Below are 16,333 nucleotides of genomic sequence, written 5' to 3' on the forward strand. Positions count from 1 at the left end.
TCCCATCCCCATTCCTCCAACCCATTCCAATCGCCTCTCCATAAACCCCCATTCCTCACTCCATCACCCCCATTCATCACTCCATCACCCCCATTCCTCACTCCATCACCCCCATTCATCACTCCATCACCCCCATTCCTCACTCCATCACCCCCATTCCTCACTCCATCACCCCCATTCCTCACTCCATTCCTCACTCCATCAACCCCATTCATCACTCCATCACCCCCATTCCTCACTCCATCACCCCCATTCCTCACTCCATCACCCTCATTCATCACTCCATCACCCCCATTCCTCACTTCATCACCCCCATCCTCACTCCATCACCCCCATTCCTCACTCCATCACCCCCATTCCTCACTCCATCACCCCCATTCCTCCAACCCACCCCAATCCCCACTACCACTCCTGTGTGCGCCACATTCATGATTGGCCCAATGCCCTCCAAGGCTCCACCCGCGTCGAATTTCCTTGTTAATTACTCTCTGACAGGTGGACCCAGGGGCGTCGGGGGGTGGGGTCTTTCAGAGGTTTCTTGTCTTTCAAGTTAATGTCCCTGATCCGACCACAGACTATTCTGCTAAAATAAAACCCAACTCTTCTACTCATTTTGTCGATGTAATGTATCAAGCTGGGAAGACAGGTTGAGTGCACCATCGGTCGTTTATTGCGCGGCCGGGAAAAACACAGGCGCCCAGCGTCGGCCCAGCTTTCCGCGCCATGCAGTATGCCCCGCCTCTTTTATGACCGCACTTCCGGTTAAACCCATGCAATAATACATAACATCTCCCCCCTCCCATTAAGAGTGAAAATGCATACTACAAGCATACAAATGCATACAATAATGCAAACATACAAAATTGCAAAATTGCAAATGCAAAATTGAATGCAAAAATTGAATTGAATGAAATTGAAAATCGAATGCAATATGCAGACAAGAATATTAACTACAAGTCAAGGTGGATCGGCGGCTTTCGAACTCTGGATGATCGTCGGGGTGCAAAGCCGCCACACGGCCCCACTGGTGGTGCTGCAACAGCGTTATTGGGGTCAGCCTCAGGGAGTGGTGCAAAGCCACCACACGGCCCCACTGGTGGTGCTGCAACAGCGTTATTGGGGTCAGCCTCAGGGAGTGGTGCAAAGCTGCCACACGGCCCCACTGGTGGTGCTGCAACAGCGTTATTGGGGTCAGACTCAGGGAGTGGTGCAAAGCCGCCACACGGCCCCGCTGGTGGTGCTGCAACAGCGTTATTGGGGTCAGCCTCAGGGAGTGGTGCAAAGCCGCCACACGGCCCCACTGGTGGTGCTGCTACAGCGTTATGGGGGTCAGCCTCAGGGAGTGGTGCAAATCCGCCACACGGCCCCACTGGTGGTGCTGCAACAGCGTTATTGGGGTCAGCCTCAGGGAGTGGTGCAAAGCCGCCACACGGCCCCACTGGTGGTGCTGCAACAGCGTTATGGGGGTCAACCTCAGGGAGTGGTGCAAAGCCGCCACACGGCCCCACTGGTGGTGCTGCAACAGCGTTATTGGGGTCAGCCTCAGGGAGTGGTGCAAAGCCGCCACACGGCCCCGCTGGTGGTGCTGCAACAGCGTTATTGGGGTCAGCCTCAGGGAGTGGTGCAAAGCCGCCACACGGCCCCGCTGGTGGTGCTGCAACAGCGTTATTGGGGTCAGCTTCAGGGAGTGGTGCAAAGCCGCCACACGGCACCACTGGTGGTGCTGCAACAGCGTTATGGGGGTCAGCCTCAGGGAGTGGTGCAAAGCCGCCACACGGCCCCACTGGTGGTGCTGCAACAGCGTTATTGGGGTCAGCCTCAGGGAGTGGTGCAAATCCGCCACACGGCCCCACTGGTGGTGCTGCAACAGCGTTATTGGGGTCAGCCTCAGGGAGTGGTGCAAAGCCGCCACACGGCCCCACTGGTGGTGCTGCAACAACGTTATTGGGGTCAGCCTCAGGGAGTGGTGCAAAGCCGCCACACGGCCCCACTGGTGGTGCTGCAACAGCGTTATTGGGGTCAGCCTCAGGGAGTGGTGCAAAGCCGCCACACCGCCCCACTGGTGGTGCTGCAACAGCGTTATTGGGGTCAGCCTCAGGGAGTGGTGCAAAGCCGCCACACGGCCCCACTGGTGGTGCTGCAACAGCTTTATTGGGGTCAGCCTCCGGGAGTGGTGCAAAGCCGCCACACGGCCCCACTGGTGGTGCTGCAACAGCGTTATTGGGGTCAGCCTCAGGGAGTGATGCAAAGCCGCCACACGGCCTCACTGGTGGTGCTGCAACAACGTTATTGGGGTCAGCCTCAGGGAGTGGTGCAAAGCCGCCACACGGCCCCACTGGTGGTGCTGCAACAGCGTTATTGGGGTCAGACTCAGGGAGTGGTGCAAAGCCGCCACACGGCCTCACTGGTGGTGCTGCAACAGCGTTATTTGGGTCAGCCTCAGGGAGTGGTGCAAAGCCACCACACGGCCCCACTGGTGGTGCTGCAACAACGTTATTGGGGTCAGCCTCAGGGAGTGGTGCAAAGCCGCCACACGGCCCCACTGGTGGTGCTGCACCAGCGTTATGGGGGTCAGCCTCAGGGAGTGGTGCAAAGCCGCCACACGGCCCCACTGGTGGTGCTGCAACAGCGTTATGGGGGTCAGCCCCAGGGAGTGGTGCAAAGCCGCCACACGGCCCCACTGGTGGTGCTGCAACAGCGTTATTGGGGTCAGCCTCAGGGAGTGGTGCAGTACTATCTGCAGCAACAATGTCGCTGTTCACAGGTTCAGGAAGTGGCGAGATATCATTTGTGAAAATGACAGGATCACAGGACCGATACCGGACATGATCAAGGTGCCTCCGGACGACTCGATTGTCCTCTAGTTTGATAACGTAGGACAATGGTCCCTCATTTTTGTGAACCCGCCCTGGTAACCAAACCATTCCGCGACCAAAGTTTCTCACAAACACCGGGTCCCCGACCTTTATAGAGCGCTGCACAGCCTGTTTGTCATGGTGAAGTCTCTGTTTCCACTGATTTCGATACACGACCGACACCTCGTCTGGTCTTAGACAATCCAGTCGTGTACGCGAACGTCGTTTCATCAGCAGCTCAGCTGGTGTCACCCTTGTCGTTGTGTGGGGAGTGATGTGGTGAGTTAAAAGCACACGTGAGCGTCTGGTCTGAAGGCTTCCACCGGGTATCTTACTTAGACCAGACGACAAAACTCACAGAGCTTTCAGATAGTCCATTTGAAGCTTCATGGTGTGGGCTCACAAACTTGTGAATTATACCATTCGGGCGGGTGAATTCAGTGAATTCAGAACTTGAGAAACAGGTTCCATTGTCCGTGACTATCAAGCGTGGCAAACCATGAGTGGCAAAGCACTGGCGCAGCCTCTCTATGGTAGCGGGTGAGGTTACTGTCTGTGTTACATAGACGTCGATCCATTTAGTGTGAGCGTCCGTAACAACAAGGATCATACGGCCTTCGATGGGTCCAGCATCGTCAAGCTGAATCCTCTGCCATGGTTCAGTGGGTCATTCCCGGGGGTGTAGTGGTGCCTTCGCAGGGGCGTTTCGACTGCTTTGGCATGGATAACAATGTTTCACACACTGTGCGATGTCAGAGTCGAGGTGAGGCCACCAGACATAGTTCCGTGCCAGAGATTTCATTCTTACAATGCCTGGATGACAATCGTGAAGCTGATCCAAAATCTTAAGAGAAAATAATAAATATCAAGAATAAAGTAGTAGGGCATCAAAAAGCAACCGGGCGGGCACAAGAAGCCAATAACGTATTTTACTTGGCCTAATATTTCGGGATGTAAGGATTGCTTAAATTAAAAGGGGTTACTTGATATAGCTCATGCGTTCTGTTCTGAGAACGAGACACGATAATTCAACAAATGGCGCTTGGGTCAGTGTTCGGAGACAATTCTTCATTCCAGATTCCAAGTTTACGGTGGTGTTCTCCAGTTTAATCCAGATCCCTGTGTTCATGTTTTTGTCCGTGGAATACAAGATCTGTACGAAATGATTAATGTGATGTACTCTGGATTGCTTGGACACAATGATGAACACAATAAGCCCGTTTATTGTGGCAGGGTTGTTGAAAAATATTGTAAACAAATGATGGCGAGATTATGACGTCAGATGTAAATTAGTACATTTTCATAACCAAGTTGAAAGAGGTATATACGTTGCACACGACCCATAACTGGAAATTATGTTTCAATAAGTGCAACGGAGTTCGGAAGATCATCCTGCCTTGGTGTACATTGTAAGGAAGGGTGTTTAGCTCTACTGATAGTCTTCCACTGTCAAGTGCTTGTGCAGTTTCATGTTCAACAATTGATGCTAGCAGATGGAACACCCGGCTTAACGTCCATCCGAGAGACCCCCTGTGAAGAACCTCTCCAAGAGTCTCCAGTCGGGTTTGAGTCAAACCCAGGCCAGACTTATTACCCTGCGCTCGCGAAGCGAAAAGCGGGGTTAAGCATTTCTGTGTACGCGTGTCATGTGTGCCGTGTACCGTACGTGTGCCATACGTGTGCATTTTTAAAATTAATTTTCTCGGCAACCGTTGGTCCGATTGACACGAAAGTTTACCATAGAAGCGCCTCCTCCTGTAGATTTTTTTATATTCATAATTATGACGTCATAGGTCATGTGGTACAAACGCAATCTTGGAAAAACGTTGCACCTCCATATCTCCCAAACCGCTCCATGGGAAAAAAATTGAAGCATGGCTCATTGTCAAATACTCACCATGGGGAATAAGATGTGTTGATGGTGATGTCATCGGTGCCTTCGTTATGACGTCATAATTCGACAAGTACAATACTTATCGATCATTGTAAAAAAAAAATTCTCAGCAACTGTTGGTCTGATGGGCACGAAATCTTCACCATAGGAGCACCTCCTCGTACTTTAATGATAATCATGACGTCACAGTTCATTTGGTACAGGCGCCATCTTGGAAAACCGAAAAATGTTGCACCTCTAAATCTCCAAAACCGCTGCAAGGAAAAAATTGAAACATGGCTCATTGTAAAGAACTCCATATGGGGAATAGATGTTGTTAACGATGACGTCATTGGTGCCATAATTATGACGTCATAATTCGACAGGGACAACGCTTAGTCTGATCAGTTTGAAATGTATTGAGCATGATTTATGCAACAATTATATTAGAGAACATTAATTTATGATGTCATCGCTCACGTGGTCTGGCAGCCATATTGGATCAAAGGAAAAAAATGTACAAAAACAGAAGAGTTGGCTCGCAACAAGTTGACTGCGCAGGGTAAGTATTCTATGAATACCATCTAGTTGAACAGCTCATGTAATATGCATTGATCCGTTAGTTTGACGTCACAGCAAAGGTCAAGATTGCAGGAGGTGGAGTTATGGGTCGAGGCTCCTCCTCCATCCCTCGCAGCCTTTAAGTTGACAACTTGGTGATATTCACTAACCTGGTATAACAAACCCTCTTTATGCAGCTTCTTTATCGGAGGGGAAGGACGAGATCGAGCTGGCAGAGGAAAATGGAGAGAAGGATGAGGATCTATTGGAAAAGGTGGAAAACTTGGAGCATGACACTGAAATGCTGGAGCAGAAGAAAAGGAGTTTTATTGACAAGTTCCGATACATGGAGATTAAAACCCGATACATCGTGTGCGTGATGGTTACATTACCTGTGGCGATCGTAACAATCACTATCAGGCAAGTACAGATCACAATCAACCACCAATAAGAAGCTGACATATAAATGACAATGATTGTGTTAATCAAATTAAACACGTAAATGCTCGTCTTCTTTCAGCATTCTGTGCATATACCGTGTACAGAAGAAGAGGAAGAATAAGGAATGTGCCACGATGGAGGATGGATGCCAAGATGCCGGAGGGGGAACAAACGGAGATGGAGAAAAGGGCATTTCGCACATCAAACCGACTGAGGACAAAGATGAAGACCGACACGATTAGGAGAAGACATTCCAAAACTCACTCAAACGTTTCATCAACTCCTCAAGCTTTGGTGAAAAGCAATCCATCTCCATTTAACAGTTCGCTGGAATAAGTGGATGAGAGATAATCAAATGAATCCGATCCTGATATGACATGCTTGCTCCTTGGATTAAACGGTTCAAACCTTATGTTTCATTTTCAAAATTTATGTTTCTTTATGTTTCAAAATTCCTTTAAAAGTTTGATTTTTAAATCCATTATTAAACCAGTCAAGTTAATTACTCGGCCTTACACCCTCTCTATGAGGAGTAACAAGATAAATGAAGCAGCAAAGGAGGGAAAGAGACTATTCAATTGAAAAATGGTTTATTAAATTATACGTATTATGACAGCATGGTAAATAACACATTAATTACATCATAAAACTAGCACAGTCTTGCCTCAAGAGCTTATTCTCAACAAAAATACCATCGTTAAATGAAATTGCCACTATGATGGCCCAATGCTATTATGGGCCATATAGCCGTACCATCCATGCGCCATATTATGTCACAAACATTGCCTACAGAAAGTATTCACACCCCTTGATTTTTTTTCACATTTTGTTGTGTTACAGCCAGAATTTAATTTGGATTAAATTGGGATTTTACGTAGTACCCCATAAGTTTTTTTTATTTTACAAAACTTAAAAAAAGAAGCTCTTTACAAAACAGGAAGAAGAAGACATAAAATGTCATAGTCCCCACAGTGGTATAAGTAATTTTGCTGTGCGAAGTTAAAGGCCATCAGTTGGCCATCTTTGCTCGGATGACACAACAAAATCTTCTGTATGTATATATATATATATATATATATATATATATATATATATATATATATATATATATATATGTGTGTGTGTGTGTGTGTGTGTGTGGTCTTTGTGCCAAGTTTGAAGAAAATCAGTCCATGCATATCCGAGAAATGGGGACACGTTTAAGTAACAAAATGGCCACTAGTCGGCCATATTGGATCTGATCTTGAGGGAAAAATGACACGCATATGTAAGCCATCATTCATTATCTGTGTGCCAAGTTTAAACAACATCGGCAAATGCATGTCCGAGAAATTGTTGAGGACGTGTTCATCATCAGGTTTTTTACAACTAAAATGGCTGTCAGTCGGACATCTTTGATCGCATCGCGAAACAAAATGATGTGCATATGTACACCGTTATGTGTTGTCTTTTAGCTAAGCATAAACAAAATTGGTCCATATTTCTCCGAGATATGGTTGTGGACGCACGGATGGATGGACGGACGGGACCAAATCCATAAGCCCCTGTTTCGGATTAAGTCCAACATGGGCTAATAATTAAAAATGAAAAACAGAAATATCTAATTTACATAAGTACTCAACCCCCTGAGTCAATATGTCATAGAAGCACCTCGAGCAGTGATTACAGCTTGAGTCTTCTTGGGTATGTCTGTATCAACTTTGCACATCTGGATTTGGGGAATTTCTCCCATTCCTCCTTGCAGATTTGCTCAAGCTCTGTCAAGTTTGATGGGGAGCATTGGTGAACAGCAATCTTCGAGTCGTTCCACATATTCTCAATGGGATTCAAGTCTGGGCTTTAGCTGTCCGCTCAATGACTTTCACATTCTTGTTCTGAAGCCATTGCAGTGTTGCATTCGCTGTATGCTTGGGGTCATTGTCCTGTTGGAGTGTAAATCTTCGCCGCAGTCTCAGGTCGAGTTGTTTTGCACTCTGAAGCAGGTTCTACTCAAGGATTTGTCAGTATTTGGCTCCATTAAATGTTCCCTCTGTCCTTACAAGTCTCCCAGTCCGTGCCACTGAAAAGCATTCCCATAGCATGATGCTGCCACCACCATGCTTCATGGTAAGGACGGTGTTAGATGGGTGATGAGGTGTGCTTGGCTTACAGCAGATGCAGCGCTTTGCATTCAGGCCACAGAGTTCAATTTTCATCTCATGAGACCACATAATCTTTTGCCTCATGCTCTCAGAGTCTTTCACGTGGCTTTTTGCAAACTCCAGGTGTGCTGTCATGTGCCTTTTTCTCAGGAGTGGTTTCCGTCTGGCCACTCTCCCATAAAGCCTCGTTTTGTCAAGTGCTGCAGAGACTGTTGTCTTTCTGGCAGGTTCTCACATCTCAGCCAAGGAACTCTGTAGATCCATCAGAGTGCTCATTGGGTTCCTGGTCACCTCCCTAACCAAGGTCCTTTTTACACGGTTGCTCAGTTTGGTCGGACAGCCAGCTATAGGATGAGTCTCGGTCGTTCTATGTTTTTTCTATTTCCTAATGATGGAGCTCACTGTGCTCTTGGAAACTTTCAACACACTAGAAATTGTTTTATACCCTTCCCCAGATCTATGCCTCTTCACAATTATATCTTGGAGTTATATGGACAGTTCTTTGGACTTCATGGTAGAGTTTCTGCTCTGACATGCACTGTCAACTGTGGGACATTATATAGAAAAGTTTATTTCTTTCTAACATCATGTCCAATCAATTGAATGGGCCACAGGTGGTCTCCAATTAAGTTGTCGAGATGTCACAAGGATAATCAAAGGAAATTGGATGCACCTGAGCTCAATTTGGGGTGTCATAGCAAAGGGGTTGAATACTTATTGAAACAAGACATTTCAGCTATTCATTTTAAATGACTTTGTAAAAATTTATAATAAAAAAATTCCACTTTTGTGTTTTTGGGCAACTCCAGCATCATTGTGGTTTCAACCCTTTAACCTCGATACATCTCCTCTAAAATCAAGTAATTCCTAAAATCTAAATTTTCACCTGGTCAAGGGACTTTGACATTGCAAACGGGTACTCATTGTTTTAAGAAATAATTCCAGGACGATGGATGTTTGATCATGGCGGAGTATTTAATCCACAGCGGAAGAAACGCCTTCACGACCACCACACGGATTTCCTGAGTCCGAAATCCAAATATCAGGGGATTTATAGTGGCTGGTGTGACGATGACAAAAAGGTCCATGAACAGTCCATCTGCCGGTCGTTTTAGAATATGTTTCATTACCACAACGAGAGTACAAGTTACAAAGAGCACTGATGTCACCATGAGCTGTGTAAGGCAAGTGTGCAGAGCTTTGACATTCGACTCCTTGCTCGAATTGCGGCATTTCCAGATGATGCAACAAGTGGAGTACAATGCGGTGAATCCAGTTAATCCGAATACAAAAGAGAAAAGAACGAGATGGCAAGCGGATGCGGATGTAACGGTGGAGCTCTCACAAGAGGAGCGAGCCACAGTTATGGACAGGCACGCACTGTCTTCCACGATCACCAAGTCGTTACAAAACTCGAGAAATAACATGAGCACAGGGCAACTGATGCTGAGGAAGATCGCAAGGATCTCCACCAGAAATAGGAGCTTCAGGGCGCTTCGCCTATTTGCCATCAGAGCGACGTATGTGTATGGCCAAAACACCGCGCAATGTCGGTCGACATACATGATCCAGGTGCTGAGGAACTGATGAACAAGTGCAAACTCCAAACAAAACATTTGGCACAGACATTCGACGAATGTAATCTCTATGCGATGTGCTATCGTGTTGCTAAGGATACAGGATATCCCAACGATTCCCCAGCACACATCGGCTAGTGATGAAATGCTGATGTAGAGCAGCATGGGTTTGTGGAACCTGCGGGATGCACAGGATGTTATAATACCCGCGTTGAGAAGGAGTGAAAGGAATGCAATGAAAGTAAAAATCCACAACAAAACACTCTTTCCTTCATCCAGAGAGAACTTCCACAAAATGACTGCACGCAGTCTTCGCCCCAAAATAGTGGTGTTCATTGTTGTCCTCCTGAAATAGACACATTGTATTCACACATGAATTATTTTGAGAAAGGATTCCCTTATTTGTACACCTGACAATGCTTTCCAAATCCCTCGGCCCTGCATTGTAAATATACTCCTTGTTGTTGAACTTCTCTTCCAACCTGTCTGTGCTTGTCCTTTCTTCCATTGATCGAGCACAGTCCACATATAGTTTTAGCATGGAAGGTTTTATTCCCCAACTAATTGGCTCCAGTCTATGTCCGATGTGCACTGGCAGTTTTCGCTTGGATACATCTAATTAAGATTTAGAAGATAAGGCAAGTGCATATCGAGGGCGTGAGATCTGGTTGGAAACCCCCATGACCCACAGGTAAACGGTAATTGGACAGAGGAACCTGGTAGACGAATTGGCACTTGCAGTTGATTAGCAACCGGCTGGAAGCGGTGTTTTCCGTGCTCAGTGTCCTCAGGTCCGGGAGGAACTCCAGGATTCATATTTTCTCCGAGTAACCCCCCACTCCAGAATTCATGTTTTCTCCCAGTAACCCCCCACTTCAGGATTTATGTTCTCTCCCAGTAACCCCCCACTCCAGGATTCATTTTCTCTCCCAGCAACCCCCAACTCCAGGATTCATGTTTTCTCCCAGTAAACCCCCACTCCAGGAATCATGTTCTCTCCCAGTAACCCCCCACTCCAGAATTCATGTTTTCTCCCAGTAACCCCCCACTTCAGGATTTATATTCTCTCCCAGTAACCCCCCACTCCAGGATTCATTTTCTCTCCCAGTAACCCCCAACTCCAGGATTCATGTTCTCTTCCAGTCACCCCCTCCTGGTTAAACTTCCTATGTCCAGGCTGACTGTACAACCTCAACTCTTTTATGCTCACTTATCCCATCTTGGGAAGCACCATCCAGAAGCTATTCTGTCCCACACCTACCTGCAGTGCTTCAAGCAAGTAGTGCGCCTCCACCTGTCATCCCGATCCTGACCCAACCATAAGGTCTTCATGTCGCCCAACAAGGCAATAACCCCACCTAACGAAACCCAATTACTTGCTGATTTCAATGTTTCCTTAACTTTTCTCTCTTTCCTTACCTGTTCGTTTTATTCCCTTGCTCGTTGTGCGCCCGATCATTTCCCCACAACCTCAATGTAAATTTAACTTGTTCTTCAATGAGCCTCGCACTTGTGCAGGAAAACAAAAAGTCTAATAACTTGTAAGTATTGCCATATTTACTTGGGGTATTTAAAGTGTTATTGAAAAGACCTTTGAATAGTCCAAGTGTTGAAAACATTCCGATGTGTTTAATCTTTCAATATAATTACTATAATTGTATTTAATAATACAATCATAATAAATATGAGTTCCCTTATAAGGAGCTTCAATGTAGGGGGAGCCCATTAGACCCATCAAATCTGCGCAATGTTGCTAACCTATGGTTATTTGTCTGTACTCTATCCCTTTATATGCTGAGCGTCAAGCAAGGAAGCAGCACGCACCATTTTAAAATCTCTGATATGACTTGTACGGGATTCGAACCGTGGATCCCCTCGGATTTAGAGAGGACGCTCCAACCATGATTACAAAACCCGAGATTAATTATGATGATGGAATGAGGCTTCGGTTAGATCACACCTGGACCCTCAAAATTGATTATGGTGGAAGAAATGTAACGACATAACAACCACCCCCCCACATAACAACCACATAACAACCATGACTGTATATATATATATATATATATATATATATATATATATATATATATATATATATATATATATATATATATATATATATATATATATATACATATATATATATATATATATATATATATATATACATATATATATATATATATATATATATATATATATATATATACATATATATATATATATATATATATATATATATATATATATATATATATATATATATATATATATTGTTGCGGATATGGGATTTGCATCCATCCATATCCGCTTGTAAATATTCCCCTATTTCCTCAATACTTCCCAACTATCCCCAATCCCCCATTCCCTAGTCCCATTTCTGTAAACAACACTCTGTAGACCCGACCTCCCCCTATTTCCCCCATTAAATGTCACACCCAGGTTCACCGCATCTCATGTAAGACAACTATAGGACATCTTGCTAGTTATTCTTAGTCTATGTCAGTTAAGGACTCGTTTCCATTAATTCTGACTCTTCGTTGCACCAGAATGTGATTGTATGGCACCGTTAGGAAGTTTAGGACCTCCCAATACCTCCCCGCAGCTCTTCCTCACGGTTCAGCAACAACAACACCAACAACAACAGCAGCGGCGAGCGCGGGGAGTGCGCGTCCTCACTCCGGCTTGGTTGGTAGGGGGTGTTGGGAGGGCACCAGTCCTTTCCAACGAGCCGCCATCGAACATGTGCTCGACGGGGTTACCAAATAGGGGCTCCCTGTCAGCTCCTCATCAAGGGCGGAGCCCGGTAACCCCCGCACCCAATGGGAGCGGCGGACCGGTCCCATCTGGGGCGGAGCCAACCAGCCGAGGGCGTGTGACTCCCCGCTGAGCATGCGCAGGAAGAGGGAGGTGACGTCAGATGCGCGCTGAGCTTGGAGAAAGAAAGACGCCACCTCCGAGCGCTGTGAGGCCTCCCTGCATCTTTTGGACCGGGCTTGATCCTGTCCCCGAGCCAAGGTGCACCTTGTGCTATCGAACTACCTGTCCCTTCCTGCCATCAATCCCTGTGTAAGTCAGCCTTGTCCCGTTTGTCTGTGGTCTGTCTGGGATAGAATAAGATTGTATTTAAGTGCCCATCTCTTCTGTGTCTTTTACCTCACTCTAGCTTGTAATCTACCCCCTTTTCTCCACCACTAATTATACCCTCCTCCGGAGGTCTTGAGAACTGTACCCCTTGCGTCATTTCATTTATCCCAGTCGTTGTGTCCTTTCCATCATTGATTTAGCGTAGCGCGATTTGGCCAACGTTCGAGTGGAATCGGGTGAGTTGGGGAAGAATCGGGGGAACTGTTAGGTCACGGTGGACCATCCGCTCGGCCCATAATAACATCTAATCCGCGATCCGTAACAATTGGTGTCAGGAGTTGGGATTCGAACCTGGGACTAAATTTATTTAGCCCAAATTTTGGACACCAATTGTGTTATTACCGTAACAATTGGTGTCGAGGAGTGAGATACGAGGCCCGAAGCGCGCTTAACGCGCTCAAAATTACAAGCAGTTGGAAATTGTTTTGTTTTAAAAGGAAAACCCGAATTTTGAAAGTCGCGCTATGGCAGATCAAGATGGCTGGGTTCCGGTAGAGGAGAGTGAGGCAGGGTCGATCCAGGACCAAATTGAGGGACATGAGGAGAGCGAAGCAGTGAGGGCGGCAGGTTCGCAAAATGGCGTCCTCGCGCACGAGGTTGCGGGCGCGCAAAATGGCGCCTCGCACATGGCTACGGCGGCCGCACCCGCTGCACAAGTGGGAGGGATGGCCCAAATGCAGGCCCTCATGGAGCAATTTATGGTACAAATGCAGGCGTCCCTCAACCTGCAGAAGGACGAGATGAGGGCTGATAGTGAGCGATTGGGGGGCAGAATGGGGGGCAAAATGGGAGAAATGGGGGAACGGTTAGAACAAAAGAAGGGGTCCAATAGCGAGAAATTGAGGAATGACATGGGGGCCCAGATCGGAGGGTTAGGGAGTAGAATAGAGGGATTAGACAATAGATTAGGGAAAATACAGGAGGGGTTAACGGGGGTAGAAAACAGAATGGCCGCTCAAGAGAATCAAATGGAAGGGATGAAAAAGGGGTTAGAGGGGTTAGAAAACAGTATGGAAGGCAAATTGAGGGACATGAGGGACCAAGCGGAAAGGGAAGTTAAAAAAATGGGGCAGCAGATAGAGGGGGTCAGAATGGGGGTAGAAACTAAATTGGATGCTCACAGGGAGGAAATGGAGCAGATGAGGGTGGCATCTGGGCAGGAGATGCAAGTGATGGGAGAAGAGATCAGAAGAGGTGTGAGTGAGGAGGTCAGAGGAGTGCGCGAGGAGGTGAGGCACTGTAAGAAGCACATGGAGAAGTAGGTGAGAAAGGGGACTGTAAAATTGCAAGGTGGTATAGAGGAGTTGACGCTGGGAGTAGAACAACTGACAGTGGGACAAAAGGAGTTGGGGGACCAGGTAAAGAAGAACACAGCGGTAAAAGAGGGTTTAAAATCGACACAGAAGGAGATGAAAAAGGACGTAGGGGTAATTAAAAAAGAGTGTCAGACGGTACATGAGGACCTGACGAGGAAAATGAACAAGGTGGTAGAGGTGATGGAGGTTAAAGAGCGGGAGGTGCGGGAGCACATAGAAAAAAATAAGGTGGAGTTAGAGGAAGAACTTAAGGGGGCGCACGAGGAGATGAAGGAGGTGAAGCAGAAATTAGAAGAAGTGGAAGAAGGGGTGAGCGAAATTAAGAAGCGACGGAGAGAGGATAAGAAAGAGATAAAGGAGGAAGTAAAAGAATTGGTCCAAAGTCTGTGTTCGGATCGTGATGATGTGCTCATTAACCGGATGAGGGATTCGCAGGTGATGGAGGAGAAGCGAAGAGAAAGAGGACCCGGTGTAAGTGGTGACCAATATGGTCGTGCGTATGATGCGCCAGGTGATTTAATAAGCTTGGGGGTCGAGATGGACCCGGATGTTCGTGAGAGGCCAAGAGTGAGGTGTATGGCTGGTCCGGAGGGTATGGAACGAGGGTGCGAGCGAGAGGGTCCGGTGATGGGAGAGGTGCGAGGTGTGAGTGAGCAAGGTTGTGGTGGGATGGAATGGGTAGCGGGTTGCGGAAGTGTGACCCATGCATCGACACCAACAGGGGTAGTTTTTAGAGGGACAGGGGAGGCACGGGAGCCCCTTGGGGGTAATGTACTGTGGGGGCCCGGCCGGTTCGGCCCCGCGCTGACCCCGCAAGGGGCGACGCACGGGGTCCGGCAGGCGGGCAACGACTCGCATACGAGGTGGTCCCACAAGGTCCGACTCGCGCTGTATGACAGCAAGAGTGATCTACGCGCGTACCTGGCGCAGTTTGACTGTGTGTGTAAGGGCAACGGTTGGGGTGAGGACGAAGGTGGAGTACACCTGGTGGCCGCATTGCGCGGCACGGCGGCGGAGGTGCTGACGGCATTACCACCGGGTGCTCTCACCCTGCCAGCCCTCCGCGACACCCTAATTAATCGATTTGGCATTGAACAGCAGAGCGAGCTTGTTAAAGCTCAGCTCGCGCTGCGAAAACGCAAGTCCCAGGAAGCCATCGGGGAACTTGCCCACGACATTCGCCGTGCAGTGGGGATCGCACATGCTAACATGGCAGCGGATTCCCGGGAAAGCCTGGCGCTGGACCATTTTATCCAGGCCCTCCCGGATATTGAGCTCCGGCAACAGCTCGCCATGTGGCGCCCGCAGACTCTGAGCCAGGCGGCTGACGCTGCAGCCCGTTGGGAAGCAGCGAGGCCCCTGGCCCGGGGGAGCGAGCGTCACGCAATGGCGGTCCGCCAGGTGGGACCCCCGATGGAGGGCGGACCCCTTAGGGGGCCTGCCCCTGACGTGAGTCCTGACCTGGCGGGCATGGTCCGGAGGCTGGTGGACCAGCGCCTGGCGGGACCTGGACCATGGCAGGCGGCCCCGGAGGTGGCCCGCGGTGGACCACGAGCGGGTAATCCAATTCGGACCTTCAGGGGGGGAAATTTGGAATTCCAGAGACAAGCACCTTATCAGGTGAGGTGCTATACTTGCAACCGTCTGGGTCACCTGGCGCGGCACTGTCGAGCCACGCGCCGGGATGATCCCCGGCGGTTGAGGTCCTTAACTCCGCCCAGGGGGGAGCGGGTTAGCCGACCCCAGACACCCCCCCGCCAGACCCCGGGAAACTAGAAAGCCTTACACCGGCGAGCAGGCGCCCCCGTGGATTGCCTCGGCTTTAGATGCCGAGGCGGGACCCAGTACCTCTGAATAAGGGGGGCTTATTAGTGCCAGAGGACTGGGGGATTGATGAGCGATGGGCCCGGTGGGTAAGGGTGGCATCCCTGCCACCCTTCCCATGATTGGGGGCAAATGCGCTATAGATTATGGGGTTTATGGCAGTGAAAACTAGCCCGGGAGGGTTAGGATATTGTGTGTAGGGATCTAGCGAAGATGACATTAGGTAACGTTAAGGTTAGTTAGTGACAAGGATACCTGTAGTGGGGACGTAGTAGCTTAGTGTTTGATAATGACGTGGGAGCGCAATAGTTTAAAGGGACGACTGGGAAGCGCAAGTTTCAGAGGGGAGTAGTTAGATGAGATGATGCTGTGTGAGAACTGGACAGGTGTGTGGAGCAGTGTATGAGTAGTGAGTGTTGTGGATCAGCGCGAATGCGCTTGGGGGAGAGAAGGGTGCAGGCGGCACCAAGTATGAGAGCACAGGTGTGCAAGTACAGGTGAGTGGAATACATGGAGTAAGTGGTACGGAGTGGTGTGCATGGTGCGAAGGTGTGGATGGGGGAAGAGTGGACCCCTTTTCACGAGTACCCGGGGA

General features: G+C 48.3%; 1 long non-coding RNA gene across 1 annotated transcript in view; it reads left to right on the plus strand.

Moving 5' to 3' along the window:
- The window catches only part of LOC137419545 (uncharacterized), a 221,935-nt gene extending 215,793 nt beyond the window's left edge, over nt 1–6,142 (plus strand). The window contains exons 2-3 of the long non-coding RNA XR_013621843.1: nt 5,487–5,709; nt 5,810–6,142. This is a non-coding gene — a long non-coding RNA (uncharacterized LOC137419545). The remainder of the gene's footprint in view (nt 1–5,486; nt 5,710–5,809) is intronic.
- The last annotated feature ends 10,191 nt before the right edge of the window (nt 6,143–16,333 follow it).

The sequence above is a fragment of the Myxine glutinosa genome, chromosome 1 (genome assembly GCF_964187855.1).
Source record: "Myxine glutinosa chromosome 1, kmMyxGlut1.1, whole genome shotgun sequence".
Lineage (NCBI taxonomy): Eukaryota > Metazoa > Chordata > Myxini > Myxiniformes > Myxinidae > Myxine > Myxine glutinosa.